This window comes from Triturus cristatus, chromosome 12 (assembly GCF_964204655.1).
Source record: "Triturus cristatus chromosome 12, aTriCri1.1, whole genome shotgun sequence".
Classification (NCBI taxonomy): Eukaryota; Metazoa; Chordata; class Amphibia; order Caudata; family Salamandridae; genus Triturus; species Triturus cristatus.
In genome coordinates, this window is record NC_140595.1 from 271,202,225 (window position 1) to 271,217,392 (window position 15,168).

The window sequence follows — 15,168 nt, forward strand, 5'->3', positions numbered from 1 at the left end:
TAGGCCGGGAAGGTATTCTGCTTTTAGAGAAATTTGGTGTTTCAAACAAAACATCCATAACTCTTTGGCCAGGTTGGAGAGGTCCGGAGACCTTGTCCCTCCAAGGCGATTTATATAAGCAACAGCTGACATGTTGTCCATTTTGAGGAGGACTGACTTCCCCTGAAGTGATTCCCTGAAGCTCATTAGGGCATAGAGCCCGGCGGAAAGCTCCAGGAAGTTTATATGGTGGCAACTCTCCGAATAAGACCATGCACCCCCGGTGCTCTGATTTTGAAAACAGGCACCCCAGCCATGAAGGTTTGCATCCGATTCCAGTATCAGGTCCGGTGAAGTCCCAAAAATGGCCTTCCCGTTCCATGCGTCCAAATTCTCCAGCCACCAGGTGAGTTCCTCCTTGGCCTCTGGGACCAGGTGAATTTGGTCTCCGTACCAAAGGCCGGAACGTAGGGCACTCCTTTTGAGTCTCTGGAGTGCTCGGTAATGAAGTGGGCCAGGAAGGATGGCTTGGATAGATGATGAGAGGAGGCCCAGAAGTCTGTCTAGCTCCCGTAAGGTTAGGAGGTTTGACTTTAGGACGTGGCGTATCTCCTTGCGAATCTTGGATATCTTCCTCCGAGGAAGTAAAAGCATGGACTTCACGGTGTCTACCGTGAAGCCGAGGAATTCTAGAGATCTGGAGGGAGTCATGATGGATTTCTCCCTGTTTATAATAAACCCTGTGCTTTATATCAAATCCACAGTAGATTTTAAATCCTTCAGGATTTGGGAGTTGTCTTGGGACATGATGAGAATGTCGTCTAGATAGATTATGAGGCGGACACCTCTTTCCCGAAGGACCGTGGTAATTGCCTTCATGACTTTGGTGAAACACCATGGGGCTGAAGATAGGCCGAAGGGAAATGCTTGGAACTGGTATAGATGTTTGTTCCAAGTAAATTGAAGAAAGGGCTGGGATTCCTCTGCCATAGGAATGGTGAAGTAGGCGTCTTTCAGATCTAGTTTGACTAGCCAGTCCCCCTCTAAAAGCATGTCCTTGAGGAGATGGATACCTTCCATCTTGAAATGATTGTAAGCGACGTACCTGTTCAATTCTCTTAGATTTATTACAGGTCTCCACCCTTTGTCCTTCTTTTCCACGAGGAAGATATTGCTTACAAAATTTCTGCAAGCCCAAGGAACTTCTCGAATTGCACCTTTCGTTAACATTGAAGTTACTTCCTCGTCGACAATAGAGTGTTGTTCTCGAGTCAAGTTTAATGTTAGAGGAGCTGAGGTCTGGGAGGGTTTCTCCGTGAAATCTATTCTGAAACCTTGTACTGTTTCTAAAACCCAAGGGTTGTGTGTAATTTGCTCCCAAACGTGGATGAAAAACCTTAGGCGACCCCCTACTTTTTGAGTTAAAGAAGAATAGAGAAGAGAAAGAGTACTCACTTGTTGAATTTTGATTGGCGATGCCTCTCGACCTGAAGTTTCTCGAACGGAAGGAACAACCTCGTTGAGGGAAGAATGAGGAGTTGTGTTGGTAACCTCGTCCAAAACCTCTTGATCTTGAAAAGGGTCTTTGAAAGAAGCGGCCGGCAGAACGACCCCTTCTGCCGGCCCTTGCAAAAACGTTAGGGTTGAAAACTCTGCGCATGTTGGCTTGCGCCCTATCCAGAGCCGGAAAGGTAGCTACGTACTTCCCCAGGTCTTTGATCATATCTTCACCAAACAACAGTCCGTTTGGATTAGAGGAAGATTCTTTCTCTGCCATATCACAGAGTTTAGGGTTAATTTTGGAAAGGACTATTTTCCTCCTCTCCGTATTGAGGGATGCGTTGGCATTACCCAGGAGAATAAGAGCCCTCTGACTCCATCCCCGTAGGAGGTCAATATTAGGTTGAGTACCTTTGATATAGCTCTCCTCGATAAGATCGATCATACGGCCTAAGGGGCCGAGCATGTCAAGCATGCGATCTTGGCAAGTTTTGAGGGAGCGTTCGAACCCTTTCCTAGGGTCTCTGCCCAATTTAAATAAACATTTAATTAGCTCTGGGTCTAGGTTAGGAGTAAGGCAAAATTTGTCTTGAATGACAGGGCGTGGGCATTCTGTCCTAAGAATATTTCTTGCCTCTCTTTCTAATGGGTGTTTGATCCAAGTCTTAATAAATTTGGCTACATGATTTTGGGGCCACCACTGGGAGCTTCTAGGGTGTTGAATGTTGTCAGGGGAAAACATTTCCCCACCGAGGGGATTGAGAATAACTTTTTTAGAAGAGGAGGGGAGTTCTTCTTCAGAGAAATCGGGGTCAAAATCATCATCAGTATGATCCAGATCCAGTATATATTCGTCAAGTGACTCATCAGAGGGTACGTTAGGCAAGAGAGGGGTTGCATTGCCATTAGGGTGTTGTGAGCCGCTTAGGGCATCCCAGTGAGGTGTGTCGTTATAGGCACATCATTTTTTTGGGGCGCTTAGGCCACCCGTAACATTTGAGGAGCTTAGTCCTCCTTCAGGGTTTGAGGCGCATGGTCCTCCCAATATAAATGAGGTGCTTTGACCTCCCATACTGCCCTCATTATCTAAGTTGTTGCATTTTTTGGCCCTTTTACCCCCAACATTAGATGGTTCGTTAGACTGCGCTCCGAGGAGTGCGGGGGGTCTCTTACCTGCAACAATTTTATCAATAGTCTCCATAATGCATGAATGAATCTCTTTATGGATCATTTTTTTGATAAGATCTTCCTTGTTAGAGGGAGCGGGTGTAAAAGTCTGAGGGTCATCGGAATCAGATATTTTCCCCTCTATCTTTTTTTTTTTTTTTTTTGGTCACTTGGAATGGAGTAAGGTAGTATTATTATATATCTTTTTTTTTTTTTTCTGGTCACTTGGAATGGAGTAAGGTAGTATTATTATATAAGTAGTATTATTATATATATATACCATAATATAGAAATGGTTTCAGGTAACCAAGAAAGGTAATCGTTAAAATCAGGAATCTGTTATTTGGAATATAAAAATAGATTTGTTCGTTTCCGGAGAGGGGAAAGGATAATAAGCTGCCAACCGCCGATAATCAGCTGTTGAAGGCAGCGTTGCTAGGTAACTAGGAGCTTGCGAGACGTGTCTGACGTGGTGAGTGTTGTTACTAAGGATATTTCCTCTAATGTGGAGCCCCTTAGAGAAGTCCGTCATTGATTCCCCCTTTTTTTTATTTTTTTTTTATTTAAAAGTTTGAGGCAAGGTCTTGAAGGGAAATTTAGAATGCGCTAGGGAAAAAACCGAGGGAAAGACGGTGGTGCGGCACGGCCCGCAGACCGTACATTGGAACTGCGAGGAGCGGCCGTGTCCCATCCGAGACGCACTGAGACGCGAAGTAAGTGAGGCGATTTTACCCTGTGCCGGCAGCGATGAGAGGCGTCCTGGAGCGGTTATCTAACGCAGGAATGTCGTCAGCGTGTCTCTATCACCCTTATGCACTGGACCGACTTACAATCTTGGAGGGGGGGTGCAAAGGAACCTCTTTGTGGGATAGTTGGGGCAGGTCTCGGGACGGTCGCCCACCTGTTTCTTGATGAACAAAATGTGTTGGCAACAGTGAGAATTTGCAACTAATAACAAATTGTCTAAGAAGAAATAAAGAAATAATATAACTGGAGATACGGACTGTTGCAGTTTTTGGATTAAAGAAATAGAATGCCTTTTCTGTGGGACATATTCTTAGGGTGCTAAACAGCTGTTGAAACGTAGCCCATTTTATGACTACATCCTATCTTCAGTCCTTAATTTGAGCCGGCAGTTGCCGGTGGGAGCCACCGGTACTAATTTTTGGGGACCAGCACTTATTTTTCCCCATCAGACATTTAGGTGCCGATTCCGAGCGGGTAAAATAGTTTCCCGTACGACTCGTATCTGTATTATTTTACGTACGAGTCGTACAAGTCCCGTACAAACGGCGAAGTACGATTCGTACCGTAAAAATACATACGAATTGCATCGGGAAAAGTCTACGATACGTCCCCGGACAGATTTACGTTTGAGTCGTAAAACTGAAGTCCGAGCGCACAAGTCCGATCCGTACCGGCGTCCCGAATACACAAGCGTATGGAAAACTTCCCGTATGAAGCGAACTTTGTATGACCCCTACCCCGGGTACACTTGGGCCCAGGGTACGAGTCGTACGGCCCCCCCACCCCACCCGCACATGTCCGCACCATACCCCCCCCACCTCAGCACCCGCGTATATACGCGCCGTACCCCAGCACCCGCATATGTACGTGCCGTACCCCCACCCCAGCACCCACGCATGTACGCGCCGTACCCCAGCAGCCGCGTATGTATGTGCTGTACCCCCCCACCCCAGCACCCGTGCCTGTACGCACCATACCCCAGCACACTCGTATGTAAGCGCCGTACCCCCACCCCAGCACCCGCGTATGTATGCCCCGTACCCCCCACCCCAGCACCCGCGTATGTATGCACCATACCCCAGCACCTGCGTATGTATGCGCTGTACCCCCCACCCCAGCACCCGCGTATGTAAGCTCCGTACCCCAGCACACACGTATGTACGTGCGTACCCCCCCACTCCAGCACCCGTGCATGTACGCGCCGTACCCCAGCACACGTGTATGTAAGCGACGTACCCCCCACCCCAGCACCCGCGTATGTACGCCCCGTACCCCCCACCCCAGCCCCGTACTTGGACGCACCGTACCCCAACAGCGTACCCCAGCATCGCGTATGTACGAATCGTACAAAACCATTGAATATGTGATCACTGTACAACAACATAGCTATGGACGCACCTTACATATGCAAAAACGACTCGTACTGAACCAGGACACTGTAAAACAGCACAAGGAGGGTCAATTCGACTCGCACAACACCACAAAACACGTCTACAGGACAAAAAACTACTAAAAGACTAACCTGGCACATCCAAACAGTCAAACAGAGGCCCAAACTCACAACCACCTCTTAGAACACACCCACCAAAAGTTCAAACCCAGCCACACCCACAAATGGACAAATACAAAAGGGCCCACAATCACAAACCATGAGCCTTTGCAACAGACCCACTGCTGACAGACATCAAACACAAACAACTGCACCCATACACCTTAACTTACACACCTTCAAATAACCTCCTTCACACAGACCTCACCTACACATTCACACCCACACACCCACAACCATCCACACCCACACCCCACACCATGACCACAGACAAGAATCCAAAGTTCACAAGGGAGGAGCTGGACATCCTTGTCAACAAAGTCATCAGAGTCGAGCCACAGCTCTTTGGAACATTGGTCAGACAGACCAGCATATCCCAAAAAACTAGCCTGTCGCAGAGGATCGTCGATCGGGTGAATGCTGTTGCGCCCATCAGAAGGACCAGGAATGAATGTCAAGCCAGGTGGTACGATATGCGCAGGGCAGTCAAGCGCAAAATGAAGGAGAAATACGCCCAGAGTAACATCACAGGAAGTGGGCTGCCCCGCAGATCGGTACATTACCCGCCCTGGGAGGAGAAGGTGATGGCCCTGCTTCCGCCGGTGGGAGTACACGGAGTCGAAGGAGTTCGAGAGCCTGGTGAGTACACAAACAACTCACGTAACATGGGGGGAATGGCATCCACACCCCAACTACAACAAATGCACTCACCTATCCCCAAGCCCTCACCTGACACAACCACACTTTAACAACGCTCATGCCACTAACATGAGTATGCCCCATTCACAAAGTAAGGCCATGCCATGTCCCAGCCTACACAAACCACAAACCCAAGACAGGATGTCCGGGATGCTGGGAGGGTGGGGATCACTGAACATATTGTACAACTCAGAAACAGACACCATTGCCCTCAGCCCATATGGCCCAGGAGGATCACTGACGAAATATCGAGGAGGAGAATATCGAATTGCCAAAATATCGAAGGAAAAATATAGAATGCCAAAATATCGAAGCCCTATCTCCATACAGGTAAGTAAAAAAATATAGAATCCAAAATATCGTTGTAAAAAATATAGTTAGTCACAATATCGAATTATTTTAAATGTCTTAAGATTAATGTAAAATTAATGAAATAAAACATATAATTAACTGAAACATACTTAAAAATACTTAAATAAATTGAAAATTAATAAATAATTAATGTAAGAAGAAAAAAAAAACATATATATGAACATAATATTTATTTAAAAAATTCAATATTTTTTGCGTAGGATAGCGGGCGGGTAAAATTTACTATTACCACTCCAGTAAGTGCAATAGTAGGGAAAGCGTTGGATAGCGGGAGCGTAAAAATTACTATTCCCACTCCAGAGAGTGCAACAGTAGGGAAAGCGTTGGATAGCGGGAGGGTAAAAATTAGTATTCCCACTCCAGACAGTGCAATAATAGGGAAAGCATTGGATAGCGTAGGGGTAAAAATTAATATTCACACTCCAGAGAGTGCAACAGTAGGGAAAGCGTTGGATAGCGGGAGGATAAAATTTACTATTCCCACTCCAGTGAGTACAACAGTAGGGAAAGCGTTGGATAGCGTAGGGGTAAAAATTACTATTCCCACTCCAAAGAGTGCAACAGTAGGAAAAGCGTTGGATAGAGTAGGGCTAAAAATTACTATTCCCACTCCAGAGAGTGCAACAGTATGGAAAGCGTTGGATAGCGTAGGGGTAAAATTACTATTCCCACTCCAGAGAGTGCAACAGTAGGGAAAGCGTTGGATAGCGGGAGGGCAAAATTTACTATTCCCACTCCAGTGAGTGCAACAGTAGGGAAAACGTCAGATGGCGTAGGGGTAAAAATTACTATTCCCACTCCAAAGAGTGCAACAGTAGGGAAAGCTTTGGATAGCGTAGGGGTAAAAATTACTATTCTCACTAAATTATTAATACCCCCCAAAAATATTAAAATTAATTACCAATCACACAATATTTAATAATTAATTTATTATAAATACCAATATTTTTTTATTAATTACCTATTAATAATTAACAACCAATTAATTTTCAACACCACAAATTAATAAATAAAATTAATACCAATTAATAATTAATTAAGAATAAATTAATAAGCAAAATATACAAAACTTATTTCAATAATTAATTATTTACAATTAAATTATTTCCCACCATATTCCCCTATAAACCCATAACCCGCTACAAATAATAAATTAATACAATTAACATAATTATCAATTAAACAATTAATACAAATTAATTACTAATTAATACAAATTATTTACCAATTAATAATTAATCAACAACCAATTAATTTTCAATACCAATTAATAATTACCTAATAACAATTAAATCACTTCCCACCCTATTCCCCTATAAACCCACAACCCGCTACAGAAGTAAAACGCAAAATTAAATTAAAAATAATTAATAATTCCTAAAAATTATTATTTAGGTGCCGATTCCGATCCGGGAAAAAAAATTTGCGTACGACTCGTATCCGTATATTTTCACATACGAATCGTACAAGTACCGTACAAACTGCGAAGTACGATTCGTACGTGAAAAATACATACAAATTGCGTCTGGAAAATGGTCCGAGAGGGATCCGGAAATTTTTACGTCCGAATAGCGCCGGGAAAAGTCTACGAGAGGGAGCAGGACATTTTTACGTGCAAATCGTAAAACAGAACTCAGACCGCGCACGTACGATCCGTACCGCCCGTCTGAATACACTACCGCATGTAAAAGGCCCCGTACGGAGCGAACGCTGTAGCACACATGTACACGGGTAAATTTGTGCCCGGATACGAGTCGTACAGCCCCCCTCCCCCCGCATATGTCAGCACCGTACCCCCGTATGTCAGCACCCTACCCCCCTCTGCACCTTACCCCAGGACCGTACACCAGCCCCGCACCTGTACGCGCCGCACCCCAACACCGTACCCCAGCCCTGTACCTGTACGCACCATACCCGAACACCGTACTCCAGCCCCCCACATGTACGCGCCGCACCCCAGGCCCGTACCCCAGCCCTGTACCTGTACGCACCGTACCCCAACACCATAGCACAGCCCGCACCTGTACGCACTGCACCCCAGGCCCGTACCCCAGCCCCGCACCTGTACGCACCATACCCCAACACCATAGCACAGCCCCGCACCTGTACGCGCCGCACCCCAGGCCCGTACCCCAGCCCCGTACCGGCACGCACCATACCCCAACACCGTAGCACAGCCCCGCACCTGTACGCGCCGCACTGCAGGCCCGTACCCCAGCCCCGTACCTGTACGCACCGTACCCCAACACCGTAGCACAGCCCCATACCTGTACGTGCCGCACCCCAGACTCATACCCCAGCACCGCACCTGTACGCACCGTATCCCAACACCGTAGCACAGCCCCGCACCTGTATGCACCATACCCCAACACTGTAGCACAGCCCCACACCTGTATGCACCGTACCCCAACACCGTAGCACAGCCCCCACCTGTACGCGCCGCACCCCTGGCTCGTACCCCAGCCCCGTACCTGTACGCACCGTACCCCAACACCGTACCTCAGCACCCTCACCCAACTTCGCATATGTACGGACCTTACCTACGCGAAAAATACTCGTACAAAACCAGGACACTGTAAAACAGCACAAGGAGGGTCAATTCGACTCGCACAACACCACAAAACACGTCTACATGACAAAATACATCTCTTTGACTGACCTGGCACATCCAAACAGGCAAACAGAGGCCCTAAATCACAACCACCTCTTATAAAACACCCACCACAAATTCAAACCCAGCCACACCCACAAATGGACCAATAAAAAGGGCCCGCACACACAACCCATGAGCCTTTGCAACAGACCCACTGCTGACAGACCCCACAGGCAAACAACAGCACCTTACTTACACCTTAACTACACCTTAACTGACACACCTTCACACAACCTCCTTCACAAACACCCCCTCTTCACATTCACACACACACCGTCACATTCACACCCACACAACCACAACCATCCACACCCACACCCCACACCATGCCCACAGACAAGAATCCAAAGTTCACAAGGGCGGAGCTGGACCTCCTTGTCAACGAAGTTATCAGAGTCGAGCCACAGCTGTTTGGAACATTGGTCAGACAGACCAGCATAGCCCAAAAAACAAGCCTGTGGCAGAGGATCGTCGATAAGGTGAATGCTGTTGCGCCCATCCGAAGGACCAGGCTTGAATGCCAAGCCAGGTGGTACGATCTGCGCAGGGCAGTCAAGAGGAAAATGAACGAGGAATACGCCCAGAGTAACATCACTGGAGGTGGGCTGCCCCGCAGACCGGTACATTACCATCCCTGGGAGGAGAAGGTGATGGCCATGCTTCCGCCGGTGGGAGTACACGGAGTCGAAGGAGTCGCAGAGCCTGGTGAGTACACAAACAACTCACGTAACATGGGGGAATGGCATCCACACCACAAACACACCAAATGCACGCAACTTCTCCCAAGCCCTCACAGCACACAATCACAATCAAAACCCACGCACATGCCACTAACGTCTCCATGCCCCATTCACAAATAAAGGGAATGCCATGTCCCAGGCCACACCAACCACAAACCAAAGACTGGATGTCCGGGTTGCTGGGAGGGTGGGGCTCACACAACACATTGTGCAACTCAGAAGCAGACACCAATGGCCTCAGCCCATATGGCCTAGGTACATACCCATGCACCATGCCCAATGCACAGGGAATGCCAAAGTACTGACAAGGTAGCTGACACTTGGCCCTGCTGTATGCAGCACAAGGCCCTCCTGTGACCATTGTACATTCAAACACCAACTCCACAAGCTCAGATATCTAGCACAGGAACTCAAACTCACTGTCATGCCAGCATGCAACATGAGGGGACAGACACATCACCTGGGAGACCCAATGACAAATCACACTACACCCAACAGCAGGCCCGGTCACACACCCCCCCTCACACAAGCACACACCCCCGGGGCAGGCAACGGATTTACCCACTCTCACAATGGACATGTGACACAACAAGACCAATCCATCGCCAAATAAGCATCCGAGTCAAAATTCTACTGGTCAAACACTCAGGAGAACATACCAATCTGTCCCCCGCAACATACCCATCCCCAAGTGTACATTGAGAGGAATGCTAGGCACATCCAACTACCTGGAGGAACTGTGACAACGTGTATATGTATGAAACATGGATGTGGCATGAAACAGCATTAACATACAGCATTAACATTGTCTCCCTCTCACACACAGGGCAACGTTATCGACCTCCCCCTAACAATGGGGGGGAACAATCACAGTCCCAGGCTCAGAGTGAATATGATCCCACCGGCAGCGACGACTCTCACCACTCCGTGGATGACTCCGACCAACCTGGCCCCTCTGGTGCCCAAGCCCCTGCAGCACCTGCGTCAGGTTCATCTGTGCCAACCACCACCCCCATTCCTGCCACATCCCAGGAGACACCCACGAGCCCTGCTCGCACTGAACAACACAGCCAGTCTGACCAGGAGGGACAAGGTTCTCCGGGCACCCAGGAGGAGGCAGACAACCCCGATAATGCCATCCCTCAGGGGTCCCGTAGACCCGATGTGCCCACAACGGCAGGCCAGGCTCGTGTGGGCAGGGGTGGTGGGAGTGGAGGCAGGCGGAGGCGAGAACCTGACCAGGCAGCTGAGGGAACCGGTATGTCACACATACGCCACATCCTGGACACATACCGGCATGACACCAGGGGCATCAGCCAGGTAGTGTCGAGCCTCACAGAGATGAAGGGGACCCTCGACGAGATGAAGAACCTGCAGGCCGAGCAACTTGCCAGTCAACAACAACACCAAGGACGGATGGAGGCAAGACTGGCTGAGCTCCTAGCGGTGCAAACGGACGTGAGCCATTCACTCCGTCGGATCGCCGACAACATGGGCAACCCTCCCTGTGCCACCAGGCGATGACCAGCACCAACCACAGGGAGGGAGGAGGAGGAGGATTCGTCCGACGGAGCATCACAGACATCGTCAAGGCCTACATCTGAGGGTCCCCCCAGGAAGGTGGGTCGTCCATGGACAAGACCGTGAGAGTCAGCGGACCATCCACATCTCCCAGGTCACCTGGCCTGGCCCCTGGCCCACTGACGCAACAGCAGCACCGCACCCAATGACATTCTCTGCCACATGGACTTGTTGGTCACAGTCTGACCAATGATGACCAACACTGTGGTCTGGATTCTGATGACTCCAACTGACAAGGATGCCATCTCCCCCGGTGAACTTTGGATTCTATATACCCGGTAGAGCACCTTAATACATCTACCAAAAGACTTACCCCACCAAAAATAAAAAATAAATTTTGTCATGAGATGTTGCTGTCATTTGGCATTAGTCCACAACATATGTGTGTGTAAATGTCAAACTATGCCTGAGTGTTGAACTAACTCCACCCATCCATACTGTGAGACCGGCCTCGTGGCGTGGGCCCTCCCGACCAGCAAGCCACCCTGCAACCGCACCTGATCCCCGATATCACAGACTTCCGGCCACCATGGCCCAACATCCCGATGGCCGGCCGGGCCCCAGCAACCCCCAAGACCCCAACGCGCATGCCAGGCCGAGGTAGAGAGAAACCCCCAAGCCAGACCAGGAGGCGCTGTCCCTGTCACACCTCTGGTCTCCTCCCTAAGGAGGGTTTCGATCGGCCACCAGGCCCCTGGTGAGCGGGCAACTCGCCTGCTGGGTGTCTGGAGTCCCTCCCAGACCCACCTGAACAGATCAAAGGGCCGAGCGACAGGAAATCCCGACACACCGCCCCTAGGCACCAAGACCCCTCTCAGCGAGGACTCCGGACTTCAAAGAGGAGGGGGAGTATAACAAGGGGTGCTGAAAGGACGGGGGGCAGAGAAGACCTGGACCTACGAGAGCCCTGCTGACCTGGTCGCGGCTCCATCGACCCCTGAACCGAAGAACGCTACCCGAACTCTGAACCATCTGAGCCCTGCTGACGCTGTCGCTGGTCCCCGAACTCTGAACCATCTGAGCCCTTATGACGCTGTCGCGGCTCCCCGAACTCTGAACCATCTGAGCCCTGCTGACGCTGTCGCGGCTCCCCGAACTCTGAACCATCTGAGCCCTGCTGACGCTGTCGCGGCTCCCCGAACTCTGAACCATCTGAGCCCTGCTGACGCTGTCGCGGCTCCCCGAACTCTGAACCATCTGAGCCCTGCTGACGCTGTCGCGGCTCCCCGACTCCGAAACCACCTGTGCCTGCTGAAGGACTCGCGGCACTCTCCTCTAGAAGACTCGGCAGAGATTGCCGAGAGAAACAACATCCCCCAGCTCGAGGATTGAGAGCTGTGCGAAGGATACTCCGCAGAGACACTGAACTCAAAGACTGTCCCGCTACCCCCATACTCCCATCACGAAATCGCCGCCGCTTGTGGCGCTGCTTCAATATCTGCATTTCGGATCATAAAGGTCCCTTAAAGCTAACGATAAAGTACTGTCTTACGAAGAACTACTGTGTGGTGTCCCTCTGTCCGAGAGTGCAAGCTCAGCGTGTGCGATCCTAGGAACGAGACCCTTCCAGGAAGGGCCTCCCCGCCCTTGCTCGGCCTAACTCTGGGAGAGGTGGGTCAAAGGGTGGTCCGGAACGTATTCCGAAGCCCCCCGGAGAACGCCTTTCCAACATTTGGTGGCAGACGACGGGATCCGAGCCGACACCTAGAGATCGTGCAGTAAACGGCTGACACACTACCGAAAAGAGATGGAAGGAGAAACCTCCCTAGGTGCCGCAGGTACCAACACAAGCCCGACATTCCGAGAGGACCAGTTGGAATATTATACGCATCGAGAATTAAAACAATTCTGCTAAGACCTTGGAATCGCTACCACCGGATTAAGCACGAAAGAGGATTTCCAGGGAGCACTGAAGACCTGGGTCGAGGCAGGAGCTTCCCGGGCCCAAACAGAAGGAGAGCCGCCAAACGAACCACGAAGCATCCCGGGGAGGAGCAGCGCCCCAGAGGGGGGCCTATCCCCGGAGGCGCTAGTGGACCGAGAAAGGGGCCGCAGCCACGAACTAGAGCTAGCAAAACTGAAAATCGAGGGAGAGCTAAAACTGGCCGAGAAAAAGTTGGCAGCAGAACAATTACGCCTACAAGGAGAACTCGAGGAAAAGAAACGACAGAGAGAACACGAAGAAAGAAAACTCCAACTAGAACACGAACGCAGCCTGAAAGAGATCGAGCTCAAGGCTAAAAGTGAGGAGTCCAGACCCTCGGGAAATCAACCACCCTCCTCCATCGTGGAACCAAAGGTCCACATCCCCAAGGATGTGGTGAAAAAATATTACAAGAACGATGACATCCAGCAATGGTTCAAGGCCTACGAAGTTGCCATGACCTCCCACCGAGTTCCGCAGAAAGACTGGGGGGCTGGTTTGTGGGGCTGGTACCTGAGCGAGGGGAGAGATACCCTGCTAGACCTGCCCTCCACGGTGCTGAACTCCTACAGTCACATGAAAGAGGCCCTAGTAGCCAGATATGGGCTCACCCCCGAAATGTACCAGCAACGGTTTCGAGACTGCTAAAAGATACCCGGTACCACATGGGTGGAGTACGTGAACTTTTACAGCCGGGCCTTGGACGGGTGGATCAAGGGCAGCAAGGTCTCCACCTTTGAGGAGCTGTTCGACCTAATCGCGTGGGAACACTTGTCCGCCAATTGCTTTGTGGAGTTACACCAGCACCTCCTGGACAGCAAGCTCACTGACCCTCGAAAACTGTCCGTCCAAGCTGACTGATGGGTGAACACCCGGGCCTCCCGGGATCCTGTGGGAGACTACAGTCGCCACAGTCAGGGACCCCCCCGCCAGAGGGGCGGAGGGAACCAAGGCCGACCGAGAGAATTCCCGGGGGGCTCCCAGCACAGTCCCCCCAGAGGCCAACCTCCGCACTTTCCAGCCCCACCTCCAGCCAGCATCGGGCCACCGGGAAGGTCGGGACCCCAAGTCAAGATCACCTGTTTCCGCTGCCAACAGACCGGACACTATGCCAGTGACCCCCAGTGTCCCATGTACCAACGACCCGCAACGACAGCCCCTCCGGCTCGACAAATGGCCTCCGTAGCCCTAGGAGAAGAGATGGAAGACTCCGAAGAGTGGGAACCAGCCGCCATGGCCCTGGTCTCCCTAGGGGACCGAGAGATGGTCCCCGGAACACCCCTACCCGCCAATACGAAGAAATACCAACAGCAGGTGACGGTCAACGGTCACCGCGTCGAGGGCCTCTGCGACACCGGGGCGAGTGTCACAGCGGTCCACTGCCACCTGGTCTCCGAAGACCAGATCCTGCCCGACGCCTTTTGTCCAGTTATATCTTCAGACAATTCCGAGAGCCTCTGCCGGATGGCCCTGGTACCCTTCGAATGGGGGGGAGTCACCGGTAAATTAAGGGTGGCAGTCCGAACCTCCCAACCCGTAGACTGCCTCCTGGGCAACGACCTTGAGAGTTCCCCGTGGGGACAAGTGGAACGAAGAGCCCATCTAGAGATGATGGGCCTACCCGAATGGGCATGCGCCACCACGCGCTCTATGACTATCCGATTGCCTTCCTCCGAGGGAGGTGAGGCCATACCGCTGAACACAGTCGCTATCCCCGAGGTCCGGGACGCACTACCCGAGCCCGACGACCCTCTTCAGGAAGAAGAAACCATTCCCGATGACGGGTCAGTGCACCCAGATCCCGAACCCCTGACCGAGCTCGGGGACCTGCCCGAGATGGCCCAGTGGCACTGCGAGGGAGGTCCCTCCCGAGAAGAATTCTGCGAGGAACAAGCCACCTGCCCTTCCCTCATTGGACCCCGACAACAGGCCGAAGCCCAAGCAGCAGGTGACCAGTCCGGAACCCACTGGATATACTGGGAAAACGGCCTCCTGTACAGCGAACAGAAGTCGGCCGAGCTGGGATCGGCCCGAGTACTGGTGGTACCCCTGCGCTTCCGAAGTCTCCTCCTGGGCCTGGCCCATGATGTACCCCTGGCAGGACACTTAGTCCAACATAAGTCCTACCAGCGACTAGTTACCCACTTCTATTGGCCCAAGATGCGAGCGAATGTGGAGGCCCACTGCAAGTCATGCCTCACGTGCCAGGCCAGCAGAAAGAATGGGGGGAAGCGCAAGGCTCCGCTACAACCCTTCC